Source organism: Dreissena polymorpha, chromosome 10 (assembly GCF_020536995.1).
Source record: "Dreissena polymorpha isolate Duluth1 chromosome 10, UMN_Dpol_1.0, whole genome shotgun sequence".
Lineage (NCBI taxonomy): Eukaryota > Metazoa > Mollusca > Bivalvia > Myida > Dreissenidae > Dreissena > Dreissena polymorpha.
The window spans coordinates 40646172-40669017 of record NC_068364.1 but is presented as its reverse complement, the minus strand read 5'-3'; the positions used below and the strand labels follow the sequence as shown (position 1 = coordinate 40669017).

The 22846-nt window shown below is 33.8% G+C and overlaps 1 protein-coding gene and 1 long non-coding RNA gene across 5 annotated transcripts in view; both read right to left on the bottom strand.

Moving 5' to 3' along the window:
- Positions 1–22846, bottom strand: part of LOC127847645 (agrin-like) — a 153938-nt gene that overhangs the window by 52748 nt on the left and 78344 nt on the right. The window lies entirely within an intron of this gene.
- Positions 15576–17043, bottom strand: LOC127847646 (uncharacterized). The gene is made up of 2 exons (XR_008034096.1): positions 16639–17043; positions 15576–16322 (listed from the first exon to the last, which is right to left on the bottom strand). It is a non-coding gene; the product is annotated as an uncharacterized LOC127847646 (long non-coding RNA).

Genomic DNA, 22846 nt, shown 5'->3' with positions numbered 1-22846 from the left:
TTAGTCGCATGCACTTATTCAGACACGAATTAAAACTGAGTCTTAAGTGTCGATTAGATAATTACGCACGAACACAAATATCTACCACTTAAATATCTTGCAAAATAGAGTAATTGTCCAAAATGGCTTCTTCATGTTTAAGTTATTAGCAGTCAGGTAGTGAACACATATTTTGCTTTTTTTTCTACGTGGTTCAAATGAACCCGGGCCATATGTTTGTGAAGAAACGAACGGCAAAAATCGAACATTCCATAAAGTTATTTATCCCAGTACTTTGTAACATTATATTGTTTCTATATTCCCAAACGCCATCGAATGGGAAACACAGCTAGAGCTGTTAGTCACAAATATAATCACATGGTGATGCCTTGGGAGTATAGAGTTATGTTGCTTGATTGCAACCAACCCGTGATAATGTATAAGTTAATGGCGGACAGCTACAATACGATACTAATGTAGTAATCGTACAGTATTACCATGGGTGAAAAATTACACTTTTGCCTATGCATCACTGATAACAGCTGGTTCAGTTGTTTAACCTAACGCGGCTAAATAGTAAAGGAGTATCTGTGTTCCCCTTATTATACGTTAAAATACTGTGAAATAAAAACCATTCGATCAAATAAGGCAACATTACTAAATAAAGTGTATAGACGGATGGTCGTTTGTCATTGAGTTTAAAGAGCCGATTTAAAAACGGGACCGCGGAAATAAAACATAAAGAAAAACAAAAATAATTGTCGCTAAGGTCTCAAAAGCTAATAGATCAACAACAGTCGTTCAACATCTCCAACAAGGATATTACTAGAACACAGCGTATTTTAACCCTTTCAGTGCGGGAACCGAATTTTAAAGGCCTTTGCAAACAGTTTGGATCCAGATGAGACGCCACAAAACGTGGCGTCTCATATGGATCCAAACTGTTTGCTATTCTGATAGTATTCTTTGAAAAAAAATCGAAGAAAATGCTAATTTTAGAAATTCAGCAGACGACATTATAGCAGACGACAAATTTCCCAGCATGCAAAGGGTTAATAATGGTGTGTTCACATAGTATTTTAACGCCCAGGCAATCAGCAGTTATATATAGCAGGTAGCGTCAATTTACGCGGTTAGCAATATCTTGAAATTAATATAAGAGGCATAAATAACTGAAACAAAATAGACGTATTGACTGTTCGAGATAAAATGTTGAAACACATAATCAACGAGTAATACTTTCTTTTTTGTTAATTGCGGTATTTAATATAAAAAAACAAGTTTCAATTTCATTTTAAGAATTCATTAAAGGGAATTTAACATGGAAACGGGATTCAGTCTGATTGAATGGCAAGTAACGTTACCTTCTTCAAATGCTTTAATATCGATCAACATAGACAACAGTCACTATTTGCTGGATTTAAACGATCGTTAAATTATATAAGCAGGGTAAGATGAATTGTGCCGGTCATTAAAGGGGCCTTTTCACGTTTTGGTAAATTGACAAAATTAAACAAAGTTGTTTCAGATTCGCAAATTTTCGTTTTAGTTATGATATTTGTGAGTAAATAGTAATACTGAACATTTCCCATGCTCTAAAATAGCCATTATATGCATCTTTTGACGATTTGAAGACCTGAAAATTATAAAGCGTTGCAACGCGAAACGATTGAATAATTTGGAATGTTCTGTTGTTGTCGTTATATTTTGGGAAACTACGAGGATTACTTATATACGTAAAAAAACATCCACTTATAGCATGAGCGGAATACTTTTTACTCCAGGACTCCAGGGTTTAGTGGTTCGAGCCCAGTTGAGGGTTCCTTTTTTGCACATTTTTTAATTGTATTATTGCTTTTTTTACAGAATATTAGGTCTAATGTGTAAATTTATCAATATAAAGCATTTAATGACATGCTTCAATACTTGCCAAAATCTGTGACAAGGCCCCTTTAAAGAACGTAGCTTAAGGTTGAAAAATGACATCAGTATGCTCTTTGTGTTTCATTTATACTTCAAAGTTGCCCTTTTCCAAAATTATTTCACTAATCGTGTTTGCTTCATTGCTTATGTGTGTTTGATATTATCATGTGCTGACTAATACAGTTCATTTAAAAAAGAAAACATAATTTAACAAAGTATTTTATATTTTACCATAAATATTACAACCTTATATATTGTTTTTTATTGTTATATATATTTATTGCACATATCGTTTCCATGTACAATTCCCGCGGTCCCAACACGATCGCGAAACCACCATGGAGCATTTTCATTCAAGACGAAGATGCATATGTACCGTTTGCGCGCAGTGTTTTTTTTTCAGTTTTAGGGGCATGGTTGCGGGGCCCGTCCAAAGGGGAAAAAATGAGTCGTTTTTTTAGGAAAATGAGAAAATTAAAAATTCACTCTTTTATATGTAATATTTATTATATGAATACACATGTTTGTATGAATATAATATTCACAGCAGATTGTCTGTCCTTTTTCTGAAATATATATCAATGATTTTTTCAACATAAGTTTCAGACAGTTCAGCCTTCATGCACAGTCTCAGTTTTCTTAGCCATTTTGAGTCGAATTGATTTTTTTTAATCGATTAAATGGCAAATTTGAGCATTTTTTATCAATATAATGGACCAAATTGGAATGTTTTTATCAACAAATATTGACACAATATAGATACATCAGGCCTTTTCCTGGCCATTTTGGGAGAAAAATGCAATTCATGTGAAAAGTCCACTGATTTGGAAAAAACTAATCTAATTTAATATAACACTTTATAATAATTAAAAATCATATAAATTTTAGTTATATACTTTGTTAGTTATTTATGAAATAAATTTGAGATATATTTGTCATGATAATGATACAGTTCTTTCTAAAAAAAAAAAAAAAAAAAAAATTTTAGGGGATTTTTTTACAAAATGGGGGAAAAATATATACTTTTTTTGAGGGGGGGGGGAATGGGGTCGAATATCGGCCCCGAAATTGCCATAAAAAAAAACACTGGCGCGATTTGGAATTACATTCGTATTTTGCACACGATGATGACCGACAATATAATTTAAACGCGAGTTGTAAAACTCGAGTTTTTCGTTTAATAAGAAATATATTTTATGTCTTTGTGAATCACAAAACATGCCAAAATGCGTTGCTATAATATGCTTTATACTGTTTATACGATTTATTTCAATTAAACTGTTCTTGTGTAGTGATATGACATCTGGATATTCATTCAAATATGGATCAAGTCCAAACATACTATTGGTACAGCCACAATTATTATAACAAGAGGGCCATGATGGCCCTGAATCGCTCACCTGACTTACCTTGCTACATCAACTTAAATTCTATCAGACCCATATACAACCCCAAGCCAGATTTCATCAATTAATACATTCTGACAAAATTTCATTAAGACGTGATGAAAACTGTGACCTCTTTCATCTACACAAGGTTTTACTAGAATTGGCCAAGTGACCTAATTTTTGACCCCATATGACCCATATACGATTTAAAATCAGATATTATCAAGATAAACATTCTGACCATATTTCATAAAGATCAGATGAAAACTATGACCTCTATTGTCTACACAAATATTTTCTATGATTTGATATAGTGACCTAGTTTTTGACCCCAGATGACCCAAATACAATCCCAACCCAGGTTTCACCAAGATTAACATTCTGGCCAAATTTTATTAAGTTTTGATGAAAACTGTGACCTCTACTGTCTACACAAGTTTTTTTTAAACTTTGACCTATTGACCTAGTTTTTACCCTAGATGACCCAATTTGATCCCAACCAAGATTTTAACAAGACAAACATTCTGACCATATTTCAATAAGATCTGATGAAAACTGACCTCAATTGTCTACACAAGGTTTTTCTATTATTTGACCTAGTGACCTAGTTTCTGACCCCAGATGACCAAAATACAATCCCAATACAGATTTTATCAAGATAAACATTCTGACCAAATTTCATAAAGATTGGATGAAAACTGTAACCTCTATTGTCTACACAAGGTTTGTCTATTATTTGACCTAGTGACCTAGTTTTTGACCCCAGATGACCCAAATACAATCCGACCCAGATTTCATCAAGATAAACATTCTGACCAAATTTCATAAAGATTGGATGAAAACTGTGACCTCTATTGTCTACACAAAGTTTTTCTATAATTTGACCTAGTGACCTAGTTTTTAACCCCAGATGACCCAAATACAATCCCATCCCAGATTTCATCAAGATAAACATTCTGACCAAATTTCATAAAGCTTGGATGAAAACTGTGACCTCTATTGTCTACACAAGGTTTTTCTATTATTTGACCTAGTGACCTAGTTTTTGACCCCAGATGACCCAAATACAATCCCAACCCAGATTTCATCAAGATATACATTCTGACCAAATTTCATAAAGATTGGATGAAAACTGTGACCTCTACTGTCTACACAAACAAATTGTTGACAGACGGACGGACGCACAACGGACATCACATGGTCACATAAGCTCACTATGTCACTTAGTGACAGATGAGCTTAAAATAACTACAAAGTTATGGTCCATTGATATATGACAAAGTTTAGGGCCTTGGACAGTATCTGAAAGCGTTTTGGAAAAATCTCCCGAAGTGTTATTTTTAAGAAAAGCCCAAGGCCGCTGATTTAGTCAAATATCAATGGACCGAAATGAAAGTCTGACTTGATTTTTAAGTTATGTAGGTACACTCACAAACAAAATATCAGTGAATATCATAAAGCGTTTCATAAAAAAACATCCGGAAAACGGTTATTATAGATAAAATTAATTTCCAAGTCAAAGGTCCATAACATCACTAAAAATCAATGGGCCAGAACAAAACTAACATTTCATCTGAAGGTCAAGTCGATAGACTTACATACCAAAAATCAGCTAAATATCTTAAAGACTTTTGTAAAAAAAAATCTAAGGAAAACATTTTTAATAGAGAAATCCTAAGTCCAATAACCATAACTCAATGGACCGGAATGAAACTCTCAATTCATCTGTAAGTCATGTAGGTAGACTAACACAACAAATATAAGGTTAATATCTCAAAGCATTTATGAAAAAAGTCCAGAAAATGTAATGCCAGACAGATGGACAATGCAACTGCTATATGCCACCCTACCAAGGGCATAAAATGTGTAAAAATTCACACAGATAACTAAATAAATCAAATAATGTACATTTATATTTGCGCACATTTGTTATTATTGAATTAACATAAAAAGTAATACAAGAGGACCACGGGAATGGTAGACCCTATACACTCCAACATGTAAACATTAAAGTGAAGTATATATCTAATATAAAATGTCTAAATGATGATGCCAGATCTGCTCATTTTGAGCAATTTCTTCATTTATCACAATGATTTATAAAATACCAAAATCAATTCCTTCATTTTCCATTACAATTTAAGTCTTTTAATTTGGAAAGTCCAAAATGTGTCATTTGGTAAAGCATTAAACCTTTACCAAATGACACATTTTGAACTGTCCCAAATTGAAAGATGATGCAGACAACACTTAAAATTATAATGAAATATGAAGAAATAGCTTTGGAAGAGTATAAATAATTGTGCTAAAAGGAGAAATTGCTCAATATGAGCAATTTCTCCTTTAATCACAATGATTTATACAGTCTTCTGCACCAAACCCATAAAATCCTTTTACCGTTTGGTAATGGGTTATTCCAACCAAAAATGTGGAAATGGATTAACCCATTACAAACAATAACAAGAATTTACTGGTTTTTTGCAGACGACTCTAGAAATCATTTGTGATTAACGGAGAAATTGCTTATTTTGAGCAATTTCTCCTTTTATCACAATTATTTCAACCCTACCAAAGCTATTTCTTCACATTCCATTACAATGTTCTTTGTCATCTGCGACCTCTTTGAATTTGGGACAGTCCAAAAGTTGTCATTTGGTAAAGGGTTTATGGGTTCAACAGAAGTTGACCTTACATCTTCACAGGTGTTATGCAATGAAGGATTTCTTGAAGTACTGTTAGGGGAGTTACCCTTCTACCTCAGATGACTTAAGAAGACAAAGGAAGAAATTGCTCATAGCAAGCAAAATCTCATTTAAACACAATGTTTTCTACCTATTTGGTTGAGGACTATAAGATTTCACCACATACCAAATTTGGTAGCCCTAGGCCTTATGGTTATGGACAAGAAGATTTTCAAAGTTTTCACAAAATATGCAAAAACGTATAAACATGCAAAGTTCAAAGAGCTCCTGCGGCCATGTTTTTCGACGAAACAAATTTTCTTGAACAACTTTTTTAGGGGAGCCTTTAAGGATCATCCCTGTAAAAAAAAATGAAAATCCGACGAGCCGTTTCTGACGAGAAGATTTTTTAAGGTTTTGACCATATATGGGCATGGCGGCCAGCTGGGTTATGTGACCAAATTTTTTTTAACAATATTTTTTTCCCGTGACGTAATGATGCTCCACATGAAATTTGGTTGAAATTGGCTCAATGGTTTAGGAGGAAAATATGATCTGCTCAGGTACGCTAAAAAGTGGACTTAAACATTGAGATAAAAGGAATTTTTGCTTGTTTTGAAGAGATTCCTCTTTTTTCTCAAAATTGACAAGATATCATCCACTAAACAGGCAACCCATGTTTGCATAAGGAAAAGGGTAACTTGGAAAAAATGGTATCCATTTAACCCTTTACCAATCAACATATTTGGGACTGAACAATTTCTCAATTTCCCACAATGATCCAACCCTACCAGAGCAATTTCCTAAGCAATAATCACCTCCCATTTTAAAAATGGTATCCATTTAACCCTTTACCAATCAACATATTTTGGCCTGAACAATTTCTCAATTTCCCACAATGATTCAACCCTACCAGAGCAATTTCCTAAGCAATAATCACCTCCCATTTTAAAGGAAAAATAATTTCTCATCAACAAAACTACAGCATTAATTGATTTCTGGTAGTTAACCCTTTTCCAAATTGAAAGAGGTTGCAGACGACAAATTAAATTATAATGGAATAAGAAGAAACTGATTAAATAGGGTAGGAAGCATTGTGATGAAAGGAGAAAATGCTAATTTCAGCAATTTCTCCTTTTATTTCAATGATTTCCACAGTCACAAACATTTGCAGAAAGAATTAACTGTTCTGGGTTAAGGGTTTATGTGGTCTGCAGGAAAGCCATCAGAAGAGAATCGTGTCAGAGAAACCTGGCCTGTAGCCAGCAAACCCTTTACTCTAATAGCACTATTAATTGGAAAAAAGAGTACACTATAATTATTTCTAAATCTGCCATCTCAAGAAGATAATTCTGGACTTAATGGTCCGATGTTGCCCATTTTCGACAGGGCTCGAGTTTTCATTGATATGAAGACACTGTGCAAGTTTGGAAAAAATTGGATGAAAAATTTAGACTTTATTGCATAAACACCATTTTCTCAATTCAAGGGGAGGTAATTCTGTACTTCATGGACCAATAATGCTCATTTTTTGTAGGGTTCGTGTCCTCATTGATATAAAGACACTGTGCAAATTTGGAAAGGATCGGACAAAAAATGTGGAAGATTTTTGAAAGTTTTCACAAAATAGGCAAAAACGAATAAACATGCAAAGTTCAACGAGCTCCTGCGGCCATGTTTTTTGACGAATCAAATTTCTTTAAACAACTTTATCAGGGGAGCCTTCAAAGGTCATCCCTGTGAAATTTTTTGAAAATCTGATGAGCGAATTTTGACAAGAAGATTTTTTAAGGTTTTTACCATATATGGTCATGGCGGCCATCTTGGTTATGTGATCAAATTTTTTTAAACAATTCTTTTGTCCCATGACCTAGGGATGCTCCACATGAAATTTAGTTGAAATTGGCTCAATGGTTTAGTAGAAGAAGATGTTTACAAATTGTTTACAGACAGACAGACAGACAGACAGACAGACAGACGGACAGACGGACGGACGGACGGACGCCGGACGGTGAGTGATCACAATAGCTCACCCCGAGCTATCGCTCAGGTAAGCTAAAAATGAAGAAGTAAGCTTTTTGTGTAATGTTTTAAAATCGTGTACAACTATTTTGAACTTCAAAAACAAAAAAGATCACATACAGATACTGTGTATTTTAAGACTTTTCCATGTTGCTGCCCTTTGAGGTGATTAATAATTTCAAACCATCGTTTGTAACTGTTCTTACAGTATACGGAAAATCGTTTGCCTCATCGAATGTCATTGAAGATCGAATGTACCCAATTGTTATTTTGTTGTGACTCCTTAATAATTGACTGCCGTAATAACTTCATGACATTAATAATAATTCTGAAGTATCTAGTTTTACAAAACATTTTATCAGAACGGACATCAAAATAATTTATCGTAATTCTCATAATAAGTAAATTTGTATGGTCTTTATTGCTATGATTATTCGGCGTAAGCTGTATTAAGCCAGCTTTTTACCCTGACTTGACCTTTGTAAGTGTCCAATAACATTCAAATAAAATTTTCCGCGGTTAGGTACGAATGAATACACTTAATTTATTCCATTGGCTGATTTGAGTATAACACCAGAACATTGGAAACATATCCGCGTCTTTGTAACTCTGTTTTACTGCATGAAACAATTTTATCTCTAATGAAAAGGCTCAATAGATAGAACAGTTTTACAATCAATTTTCGACATAAATACAGTTTGTGCGTTTACCTTTTATTTTCAGAGAATTACCAGCACAAAAGCGTTTATACTAAAGGCTATATTCTCATATTTAGTACTTACTTGCATTGCATTTCAACCCGCGAGGTTTCGGGTCAATTCGCGGCCAGTGTGTGAAAGTCAGAGTTTGAGTTTATATACAGTTCATCACCGGAGTTCGCAGAAGGGGTTGCGATCTTTTCATTGAAGGAAAAAATTGGAATCTATGCTATTTTTGTCTGATGAAGTAAATAGTTCGTTTAGTCGCTTTGTCGATATATCAATATTTTAGGCACAGCTGTTGCCTTGGTCGTGTACAGTTGGCGTAAACAAGCCGTCGTTTCAGCAGCAGAATTGTTACCTAACTTTAATGCATCGCATTCCAATCCGCAAGGTATCAAGGTCAGTTTGCGGTCAGTTGCAGAAATCTTTATATAAACGCCGTCTCGTAAACTTTGTGCACTTGAAGTCTGTTTTGATCAGAAAGATACTAAATAAAGATATATCCGGCGATATTATTGTGGTATGTCAATCATCGATTTTTTATATGTTTTCAACATTTGCATGATAAGGACCAATTTTGATAAAATTAATTACAAATATTTATTTAGACCAGTTTATTAAGCATGAGCACAATAATTCACTATTCTATAATTATGCAATTAAATAAGGTTCGAGTATTGCCGGCTGACCTATATGCACTCGTTTATTTTCAGGTTTCTTGTGTTTTTCTATTCTGTAAATATCGATATCTGAGTAATAATATCACATAAAGCAAAATAAGCCACGAAATCTGGCGCAACACCCCGTAATTGATTTTCTTGTGATGTAGCTAAGAACTGCGCAGAAAAAAGGCATCCGCTACTTTTTATCTCATAGAGATAACTTTTGATCGTTCATAAACATCGACCACAATCAACGCCGTATATCTTTTTTAAAGATATTTCTTGTTTTTTAAATACTAAGTATTAGCCTCGCGGTGGGTAAACCGGGCTTTACGCATGTCCGTAAAGCATCTGCTTTAACTAGCTTTTCGATAAAAACAGACTTCCTTTTAATGAAGCATACCTGAGAGGCGGAAAGTGTTGTTCCTAATTGCACAAACTAATCTTAAGCGAACATTTACGCATATGCATTAAGCCTTGTTTTCCCCGAGCGCTTAAAAATTTAATAATTTTGCTAAATGACAGTCGTAGCATTCGTAGCTGTAGTTTCCTTTGACTATTAAAGTGTGTTTTGAGAAAATATTTGGTTTCGAGCAATTGTTTACATTCAATCAGTGAGCTTTTCTTTAATATTTTAAAAATAAATCTGAAAATGTGTAAATACAAAATTTATATCAAACGAGAAAATGTTTGGTATTTGTCCGTCGATTTGTAAAAAAACTTGATCTGGCATTACCGACTAAAAGTTGGATTTATGCGTTTTACATTTTATGGACTAAAATTATCGTCATTATATTAATTGGCATATCCTAACCAGTCTTTCTTTTCCTTGGATTAATTTTGTTGGAAATATTTCGCTACCCCGTGAAACGTTAAACGATTGTACATAAACGTTTTATTTTTTTGTAACAATTTACATGATGTTTAAAAGGTTTTTGCAAAGCAAATCATTATTGTTTAATATTTTTTAAATGTTTCTTTATATAAACCATTTATCAGATGTACAGTCAACAAATCTCCGCCGACAACCTTGATGCTTTTATGATCGCCGACCCGCGATGATGCGTTTGTGCGTTTTTCTTAGAATCTTAATAAATCCCCAAAATAACACCAAACTCCTGAGGTTCGCGACTGTGATACTGTGCGGCATCAAAGCGGGATGTAATAAAAAATTACACATTATTTTGCATACATTTAATATGGAACTATATTATGCACATTATTTATTGCAAAATATCTTATAACGTAAAAAAAACTGCATATTATTAGTAAATAATTCAAAATGCCTTTCTAACAACGATACTTTTATTCAACAAATGCATCCCATATTAAATGTAATGAATTATTCATAACTCCGTCTGCAGGAAACCATGTCATTGTAATTGTACCACGCTCTATGTTGTTTTTAAGTAGTACCAAAGAGCTGTTTTGCATTATACAATGATTTCATTGACAGTGTAATGGAGATGTGATTTGCCCTCCTACGGGATCACTTAATGGAAACCAGATATAATAATAACGTAATGTGTTCTTTTAGTTTATCTCATATCAAAAGCCACCTTTCGTTACGTATTTGTATAATCCCATGGAATATGTGTGAAACAATAGTGCGCCTCAATAAATGTCGTTAAATATATGAATTCGATGTTCGCAATTTTGAATGCTTTAGATACAATGTTAAAACTGTGAAATAAGGAAACTGAAACAAATAGAACCGAAACAGCTTCGTAGTATGCTCGAAACGACGCCACATATAGTAATATGTAAAAAACATTAAAACATTAAACATTGAGCATCTCGGATTGGGCAGTGTTTACCGAAGTGAATTACTTTTACTCAGTTCAAAGCAAACCAAACTATTGTGTTACGTAACAAAAATTTGAGATTTGTCGCAGAAAAAAGTATAATTGCATACATTTTTGCAAACAATTTCTTTAAACGCTTAGTGCTTACTACATTCAGTGCATATAATAACTGTATCATATTTGACATGCTCGTTACATCCAGTGAAGAAACTTTTCAACGGTTTCATATCATGTTAAAATGGTATTATCACGTATTATTTTGATATGCAATAAGTGCAATAAAATCAGTATCTGATGCAAATCTTATAAAAGATAAAATGTAATATTTTGCAATATTAAAAGAATCACGCTGACCAAAATCATTTCTCTTACATACAACTATTTTCAGTCAGTTATCTCCACTATTTTAGTAAGATGAACATCGATGATTTACACATGTGTTGTTCAATTTTGACCTTTAAACGGAACCTAGAATGTCTTTCTGCACCAGTACATTAAGGGCAGATGTTTTAAGTGACGCAACAACGATGCGGCTCTTCTTATTTTGTTTTCTAAAACCAGTCAAGATAAGCATTTTAGCATTCCTGTCGTAAGTGTTGAGTTTTTGTAGCATTTGAAACTAAACTTAAGTTAACATAGGCATTACTAAAATCTAGAAAAAATATCAGAAAAAAAAAATCCGTTTAACATCCTATAGTCTGACTTAAAGGGATCTTTTCACGCTTTGGTAAATTGACAAAATTGACAAAAGTTGTTTCAGATTCGTAAGTTTTCGTTTTAGTTATGATATTTGTGAGGAAACAGTAATACTGAACATTAACCATGCTCTAATATAGCCATTATATGCATCTTTTGACGATTTTAAAACCTAAAAATTATAAAGCGTTGCAACGCGAAACGATTGAATAATTTGGAGAGTTCTGTTTTTGTCGTTAAATTTTGTGAAACTACGAAGATTGCTTATATAAGGTATAAAATACGTCATGCATGTGTACTCGGCGGAATAGCTCAGTAGGCTCTGGCAGGTTCCAGGGGTCACTGGTTCGAAACCTGCTCCGGGCAATGTTCTTTTCCTTTTTTTATTTTTTTTCTTGATTTTTTTACTGGAGCTTTTACGATCCAATGTTTACATTTATCAATATAAAGCATTTAATGAATAAGTTAAAAAAAAAGCCAAAATCTGTGAAAAGGCCCCTTTAAGGCAACTTGAGGTAAAAGCAATGCTTGCTTGCCATCGAGCATCTCGCATTCCAATAAATAATGCGACCTGTAATGTAACCACGATACATGTTGCCTATTATATTCTTATGTATGACTTTTAAAACGAGCCCTTTCAATACTTCAATTAAGGCGAGATTCCTGAAAAATATTGGAATGGTAGACAGTTATTTATGCTCAATACAATTTTGTGGCAAATAAATATGTATTCATTAAATTGCGAAAGCGCAAATAAATGACGGGGTTTTCACGAATAAATTGCATGTTCTTAAATGACATTTAAATTGATTATTTGTGGCCCATTCCGGATATTTGATCTTATTTGTTTGAGAAATAAATAAATGGTACGTTGATAAGGAAATAACAAACCAAGCAACACGGTAGAGTATAGACGTAATGCGTTTGTTATTATAATCAACTAAGACAGCAGGCACTTAAAAGTTTGAAAAGTATATTATGATTTACCATCTGAAAAACTGTTGCATGAGTATTCGGATCTTCTTAAACCACTAGACGTCACTATAAATGATCAAGATGACGTCTATATAGTGTACATATATGTCCTGTATTCTACATAATTGAACTTGATTAAAATTAGTTAAATACTACATTTGTTTAAATTAATGATTAAAAGATGATGGACCCTTATATTTATGCCGCGTCCAGATTGATTTCACGGACCCTATGATGCTCCTTAACAGGTATGTAATTTGCAAATGAAAATTATTCTTAGCACGGACTTAATCGGTAACATATTGTATGTCAATATGTTTTATGCGATAATGTTTTTGAATTTGTATAAGCATACACATCATACGTTTATTTCAAAATGCTACGCTATTATACAGCACTTCCGTGTATGGACGTCCGTTCATAAATACGCCATAAAATGTCAGTCATCAAAAATATAATGATTTATTCATATCTATGTCTGCCGAAATATAAGTGTTTTAGCACTACAAAAGCTTTGTTTTACTTCCGAGCAGTAGGAGAAAATATATGTTTGCCATTTGGCATATGTCTCATTTACTGACGCTTTTAGTTTCCCTCCAAACGACACAAACACTACCCTATATCGTTGCGCAAATGTATCGGCATACGCGATTCACAATATTGAGCATAAACATACGCGAATTAATGCATATGTAAAGCACTTAGTTTTTTTGCAGAGGATATGCAAATATAGGACAAGTGCATATTATAGCTGTGCTATAACGTATAAATATCGCACGTTAAATGTTATTTATGGTAATTTTCACTACCATTAAATTCATCTCAAGGTATTCTGCTACTTCGCCTATTTTTTGCACAATCACCAGAATTAATAGTATATGTATCCTTAAACAACATTTTAAAATGTACATAATCAATGTAATACTAAGATTAGTTAATGTCTTTACCGGCTTACTGAGCCGGAAGGTCATTTTGAGTGGAATTGCAAAATTAGGTTGACACTTTTAAGTCGAACGCTTAAATTTCGACGCATGTCGGCCTTGCTCGTTTGATGAATGAGCTGCTGCATACGTGTTAGCTTTAATATGGTGCCATATCAAACGACCAGACACTTGCTTGTTAGTTTTCATATTTATATAAAATGTGAAAACTAGTTTTATGAAATTAACGATAAACATTATTTCTTTGCTTTACCATTTATTAATGTTATTTGTCATTTGCAAGTCATTGGCTCTAAATCTCGTGATATCGCATCGTGATATCGCGTGTTCAAATCGTGTTCTCATGCTCTCGAGACTGATCTCCTGCTTTCCCATTTCACTCCATCGATCTCGAAAACTCGCTCCTGTAATCCAGAGTACGCTTAATCGAAACAACGAGTGGCACAAATAAAACACCATAGACATTACTGTTTAGTTATGAGTGGCATTGCGACATTTCTTATTTGCAGCAACATGCCTTAATATGATAGCCGACTTCACACAAATTTAAAGCAATAATATGATAAATGAGCGACTTTATGTTCCCAACACGAAGAGCTCGAGTTTTCAGTAATACAAATTCGTGCAAATAAAGCTTCGGTTAATTTCCAATGTTAGTCGATTCCAAACCAGGGTCAACTGAGGCCACTGCAAAAACAAAGATGTTGATATAATCCTCTGAGAATGAAATACGCCCACACTGTATGTATCTGAAACGTCTACAAAAACCCGTTCTTTATCAAAACTTTATTTGACTTCGACATAGTACATACATTATTATAACAATTTGAAGGCATGATTCTAATAGTTATCATCGCAATGTGATACGAAAAAACATGTTATTTTTTTCTAGAAATCTTCTTTTATTGGCATCATTTATCATTTGCGTTCTTGCTAAAAAGAAACACTATGATTAATAATATTCGAAATCAAAGACATAATATGTGCAAATATTTATTTTCCCATCGCTTTACGCAAATTGTTTGTTTTGTGTTAAAATAGTCGTATAAATAACTATGACGCTATTTGTTAAATTATGCTATATGATGTTAGCTACATCACCACTTATGTTTATTCCAATTTAGACAGTATGTGATATTATGTTTAATTGCTTAAATCACAAGGCAAATGTATCAAATCAAGTATTTGCATAAACTAATTTTAAATTAAAGTTATAAGAAATTAATAGTTTGGTAGCGATCGAAGTAGAACAAAATGTTTGGTGTCGAACCTAAATCACGAACAGCATCGAAATATGATACAATGAGATTTCATTCAGAAACATATATATTGCAGTGGAAAAAGAATTTTATATTTTGTTAATATTTTTCAAGGTTTTCAATACGTCAGCATATTTTTCACTTTGACTTGTTCTATGTAAGATTAGGTGTTGCTGATATCTCTATGTCCGAAAAGCAAAATTCTGGAGCAAAGATGCATTTTATATGTGCATTTAATATATTTTAATATTTGACGGATGCATTTTATATGTGAAGAAGATTCTTCTTTTTGATATACATATATCTTTTTATCCCACTTTTACACCGAAATCGGTTGATTAAAGCCCCGTTGATTAAATTTCATCTATAATCAACGGCAAGGCTATAATCAATGGCACGAAATGACGTCATCAACTGCCGAACCGGGACTACTTTTTCCCACGCACCTCGTCGCCTGTATTTGCCAAGTGCATCAATAATAAAAACAATCTCAAATGTTTGTCAATCTTAATGACCTTAAAACAAATAAAAGTAGCAAAAAACCGTGTTTTTTGTCATTTATTTTTATTAAAACCTCTAGTATTATGTAAATTTAACACTATGTTGCAAATAGGTTCTGTTGTTGTTGCTCCCCTTTGAAGAAGTCAGTTCGAGTTGCTCCCCTTTGACTATAGAACACAATCGTCTGCGAAATCGTAAACCCCTCAAAATGTCTGACGAATTTGACAAAGTCAATTTCTCATTAACTTGGGATGAATTAAATAATGAACATGAGCAACAAGCAACTGAAGTGGAATTAACACTAAGCCAGTTCCAGGAACAATATGGGTTTGATCCATCTATTTTGTTCACAAATGAAATTGAATCGACCATTGAAAATGAAACCAGCCCCAGTAGTAACGCACCATCCAGTAGCAATGTCTTCCCCCCAACTTTAGATCTGCATGAGAATAAAGAGTTCTTAGATGTTAACCTCACTGATGTTGGTGATTTCATTGTCCAAAATGAAAATAAAAAGACTGTATCGAAGACCTTGTCTGACATAAACAAATTTAAAAGGTTTCTTATGTCAAAAGCTGAATCAAAAGAAATCCACCACATAGAACCAACTCTTCTTGATGAGTATTTGGCCACTTTCCTGTTGTCCCTTAAAAAGTCAAATGGCACAGATTTTGAACCAAGCTCCCTCCGTGGCATCATTGCTAGTGTTGACAGGTACCTGAAACGACATCGCTATGGATGTTCAGTCATGACAGGGACTGGAGCCCAATTTGCACTCACAAGGGACACCTACAATGCAAAGAAAAAAAGTCTTAAGAAACAGGTAAAATTGAGATGAACGGTTATAACTAAAAGAAATTTGGCAAAAATAACATATTCAACAGAAAACGTATCATTTATGACAAAATTGGGAAAAAATCCCAAGTGTAGTCTGTACGAAACTAATACCCTGTCGACATAAAGTTGCAGTTAATAAATAAAAGTCTGAAAGTCACATTAAAAGTAATACTGTAAGCCTACGAAAGATAGAATACTCAAAAAATAAATTTAAATTAAAAAATATAGTCGAAAAGTTAAATGAAACAGTATAATAAATATAAATCACCAATTTAGGGTATGGGAAACCGTCCTAGGGAGGCCCATCCGCTGAGTGATACCGACATCGATCTGCTCTGGGAGAAGGGGATCCTTGGCACGGAGTCTCCGAAAGCCTTGTTAAATACAGTCTGGTTGAACAACTGCCTTCATTTTGGCTTGCGAGGTACAACGGAGCAATACAATTTGCGGTAAGAAACATTTTTACACACAAACACACAAAATATGTATCAATTTTTCTCAGTATTTTTTCACCCCATTCACTAAGTACATCCGCTTCAACTTAAATGCTGTATTTCATTATTGTTCATATCTGACATTAAATTAAGATTCTTGTATTTTGTTAGGTGGGGAGACGTCCGCCTCCGTGTAGACTCGAATGGTGTTGAGTATCTCGAGTTAAACGAGCGGCAAACGAAAACGCGCAAAGGAGAGAACATCGCTGACATAAGAAAAGTGTCTCCCAAGATGTTCGGCACTTCTGGACCAAGAAATCCCGTGTTAATTTACAAGCTGTACTCGAATATGCGTCCATCTGATTTTTCTTCAGATCAGCACCCTTTCTACCTGGCAACACGCACAATTGACACTGCATCCCAGTGGTTCTTGCGTCAACAATTGGGTGTCAACAAGCTGGGTCAGATGCTGAAGGCCATGGCAAAAGACGCCGGCTTTCCCGAGCACAAGAGAATAACCAACCACTCAGTTCGCAAATTCCTGGTCCAAAAACTTCGAAATGCAAACATTCCACCCACTGAAATCATGGCCATAACAGGGCACAAAAATGTCCAGTCCATAACCAATTATTCCACCATATCTGTTGAACAGCAGCAAAAGTGTTCCAACATTCTTGCTCCTCAGTCCAGTAAATGTAACAAACAAACAGCTTCCTCTTGTTCACCTTCATGCACTGAAACTATGGTCGAAATGCAGCCTACACAACCACTGTCTACCGTTGAACAAGTTGATCTTGATTTTCGTCCCACCCAGTCACTTCACCAGCAAATGTCTTTCTCTCGTTCGAACAACTTTGCCTCACATTTCTTTGGTGCCACTTTCCACATTCAAAATTTTAATGTGAATAATTAGATTAAATCCAAGTTGTTATTGTTATTTCGTCACGAAATAACCACATATTACAACAAAGAAGCAAATGTTTTGCACCTCGTGTTCTAGTTGATAGTTTGAACATCGAAAGTGAATTGTGTGTGGTGTTAGGCTACGTTGTATACAAATGTAGTTCCTTGTATTGAACAACTAAATGTTATATTAATGTTATAAAACTTTTAGATTTGCAATTCAATATGAATAAAATTGTTATCAGTAACGCACGATTCTTTGTCACAGAACGATATTCTGATTATTTTAAATGACAATTTGATCAGCGGTTATTTTTGGAACGCGGAGTAATACACTGATCTTGGTTACACTACAGTCATTATCAAAGTACGACAAACACTCATGAAAACTAATTTTGTTAAAATAAAAAGGTTTACTGAATAAAAAAGTGGGATAAATAGAATAATAGGTTAGTGTTGATTATAGATCAGGTTTATCATGCTCGGCACGAAAACGAAAAAGCACTCGCCAAGGCTCGTGCTTTTTGTTTTCTAAGCCTCGCATGATAAACCTGATCTATAATCAACACTAACCTATTATTCTCTATGTTAGTGTGTTAATACAAATCACTATGTACGTGTCATAGTGTGCAGACAGTGCACGCTGAATATATAATTAATTATCATAGCACAAAAATGTTTTGATTTAATATGCAGGTGTGGGTATACAATTAGACTTTTTATTATTCACTGAAACATCTGCTCCAGTGGTCATCATTAATCTAAACTTGAAGCGATATTAATAGTGTGCGTACATTTCAATAGATATAATTACATACAAACCGTCCGAGAAAAAAACTGTCAGCCATCTTAACGTTTAAGTGGGAAGAGCAAAACAAACTTAATGAGTGGATTTGATGTAATAAGTGTGCGAATGCATAACGTGTGGCTTTGTTCGTGTATTTTTTCTTATTACATGTGTACATTCCTCTTTGACCGTTAATCAGATACACAATGATCTATCATGTAAGATACTAGATTCGCCGAAATTAAGGTGCGTCGTATATTGTAGATTAAAATCGTTATTATTTGTAAATAGAAAACGAGCAAACAGATCACGAATATATTTAATATCAATAAATATTCTTCAACATGTTATGTGGATGTCCTAATTGCGAGCGAAAAATCCCCACATTCGAAGCCTTCTTGCATACTGTTATAACCCAGACACATTATAAGTTAGAATGTATTGCGTTTACAGTGTTGTTATGTAGTAATGATTTTACATTGGATGAATAGCAGTATACATACGAGCCGTGCTCTGTGAAAATGGGGTTCAATGCAATTGCGTAAAGTGTCGTCTCATATTAGCCTGTGCAGTCCGCACAAGCTAATCAGAGACGACGCTTCCGTTTTTATGCTAATTTATGTTTAAAGAAAGTCTCTTCTTAGAAAAAATCCTGTTTAGGCGGAAAGTGCCGTCCCTGATTAGCCTGTGCGGACTGCACAGGCTAATCTGAGACGACACTTTATAAACATGCATTTTACTCCCTTTTTGCAGAGCACGGCTCATATATATGTATACATTTGTATTTTTAAACAAATAATATAGTATAGTGTTAAGATTGTATTTCAAACATCCCGCTTTAAAAGTAACGTTTGAACTCACTCATTGTAGTTTTTAAGACCGTTTGCTGCACGCAATATTCATTATTCTTCATTCGAATCTGCATGCAATGTCTGAATTATTAGTTGGCATTAAATCATCTCAGATCGAGGGCGATAAAACAACGCCAACGGGATGTTTTTATCGATTCATCCAGTTACTCCAGCAATAATCTAGGCATTAACCTTTTACCACTAAGATACGTATTATAACGCATTGGTACATGTAGTGTCATGAAAAAATCAAATTTAATTGAAAAACTTTCTTACGAGATTCAAGCTTTAAAGGCTTCAGTTCCAACCCTTATATACTTATGAGCAGCAAACAGCATAAAACCCGAGTTACTCGTAAGCTGTTCTGGTTATATGCTGTTTGCAAGGAGCCATTTGTACTTTGCTTCTGAGTGGGAAAGGGTTAAATCTTCAATGGTAACATATTGGACACATCACAAAAAATAATCATATTGTTCAAATTTATGACAGCAAAACCATTTCGAGTAACTTTGTATAACGGATGCCGATAGAAAATAAACTTATGAATGATGTAATCCGATTCGATGTAAATGTATACTTTTGATGAAAGGGCATTTACATCATTCGTATTTGTACGTTTTACAAAATGTCTTTGTATATTTTAAGTGCTCAATTTCAAATTGAAACATTACAATTTAATATGTATTGTGAGATCGATGAAATGGCAACACATAATTTAAAGAATGACACAATACATGCGCGTTATGGGGTTGTTTTTCAAACAATATTTATGTAAAGTACAATCTTAATACAGATTTTCTGGATGCTGGTGAATATCACATTTTTAATGAATAACGCTGCAGCGGAAAGCAAATTACTAGATGTAGAATGTTTGCATTTAGCCTTTCAATTAAAAGCTTGCATTGCTTAGATCAACACGGATACAATATGAATGCTACGTTTATTTGTGTTCGAATGTGTGTGAGACAACAATATTCAAGTTGACTTTTAAAGCTCCATAAAACATTTTAAGGGCGTACAACCAGCATTCAAGTATAATAGTGTTAGCTACCTTTAAAAATTTGAACAATCAAATTAAACAGCGATACAATGTGTAACTGTTAAATAAAACAACATACTGTAATTAGACACAGCTTACTAATAGGTGAAACTTCGAAATACACAGCTTAGGTGAAACTTCGAAATATTGCTAAAAACTTAATCCGGAATGACTGTTAACATAGATCAATTGAATATAAAAACAATGGTAATGTGAAAATGTTTTTCATAAAGTTCATGTTTCTTTCATCTTATAATATAAAACCAAAAACAAAGCTATTGTCCAAGTTTGAACTAAATGACGGGATAATGACACACACACTTTTCTTTAAATCGATATAGCAATAAAAACAAAAACGAAATCAGTTAACAAATGTTTCGACATTTTTTATTATCAACTCAAAATTAAATGTTAAACGTGGCAAGACTATTTTGGTTTTGTCATTACGCAAAACTGGCAGGTCTAGCTAAAACATAGTGTACATAAATTATCTTTAAGCTAAATCCTTACATACAAAGAGTAATTTCGTATTTGAAAGGATTAAAATAATACCCTTCTAGTGTCTGGTAAAAGGAAGTGAATGTTGTTCGGCAGTCAAATAGGACTCGCTAGAGATCGCCCTATTTTGTGAAGTCTTGCCAGAGAAGCTGTCACCATCAATGTACTCTTATATGCCTGCTACGCTTTATAAATGATTCTATTCCACGTTCTCAAAAAGCTATGATTGTTCATTTAGACATAGTCAATTATTCACGTTGCTTAGGAGCAGAAAGACTCTTAAAATGTATATGCATAGGATTCCATTGCTCAATTGAATATAAAAACAATGGTAATGTGAAAATGTTTTTCATAAAGTTCATGTTTCTTTCATCTTATAATATGTCGAGAACGCGGATGTGATTAGCGTCCGAACAATTCTACTCGACAAGATCATTTCGTAAGGGAACGTTTACCGACAACAGGCGGTTGATAAAGGTTCAGTTATTTACTACAACTCAATCAATATTTTGTATTTGCAATTATAGCTCAACGTACTTAACTTCAAAGTAGGGAGACATTTTTAAACGCGACACATGATCTTATTATGTTGAGCATTTCCGGTATGCTATTTTAGTTTCCGTTATAAATGACACAGTTACGGTCATGACATACTTTGTTTATCACCATATAAGACATATCAGACATTATGCCATCCAAGTGTGACATTCGCCTCTGAGGGACGCCGTCTCATCATAGTTGTCATGACAAAGTTCAATTCCGGAGAGGATGTACCAAGAAAGAAATTGACATTTGACCTCTCAGTGTGTCCTTGACCTTTGTTCACGAAATGCGATCTCCTACTGAGAGTCATTTGATGCAAGCTATTTCTTTCAAACATATTACTTATTTAAAAGTACTTTAAGCAAAAGCTGCTTCATGAAAAGATTTGGCTTTTCGCCTCTAAACCCGACCTTGACCTTAGAGGTTGGACGACGGATTTAACATGCGATACGTCCATAGTGGTTATATGTGGACTATTATTCTAATAATAAACCATGTATAACGAAGCTACAGTCGACATAAACTTACAAATTGTGACTACTTTATCTACCATTTTTTCCGCAAGCGAGCTCGACCAAATTGTATGACGGTTATGATACAATGAATTATTTATATCTCGGTCTGATGAAAACCATCTTATTGTTGAAGTATAAAGCTGTATGCTGTCTTCGTGAAGTATGTGTCTATGTCCTTTGTTTGGGAACGCTACATTTTACACGTTTATGAAACAATTATTTCCCTCCCTGCACCATCACCGAAAGAAGACAACACATTATCAACAAAACATAAAACAACAACAGACAAACAAGTAAGTATAAGCGATTGTGCAAAACTCATTGGTATAGCTTAATTCGTTGAAAATAATAAAAGACTGTATGTGGCAAAAACATTTACACAAACTTATTTACATGTATTAAAAATTCTGATTTTAACATTGGTTTTATTAGAACATAACATGGTACCTGGTAAAATACATGTATTTGGACAACAATTCCTCGCACTTGTAAATCTATGTAATTTAATGGACAAATATTGACTGAACGGAGAAAATTTTCATTACGCCATGAGAGTACTCCGTGCAGTGGTCTTAACTAGAAAACGAATTTAAATCTACGTGTATTGCTAGTTAACCACCGGCATATCTGGAAAAAGTTGTATTGATTTGTTATTGCTGTTTCAATATTTTTTTAAGTGATAAACGACAATCTCTCAGACAGATTCAATAATATATATTGCATACTAAATAAGTTTAATACATATTAAAAACTTATCAGTATACAACACAAATGCATATGTTGTGTATTTTTCACATCTTCATTTAATTTATCAAATCATCTATTATATAAGAATTATTTTACGTAGATAAAATTTGCATATTATCAATAACATATTATGTATTTGACGCTATTAATTTCACCTTA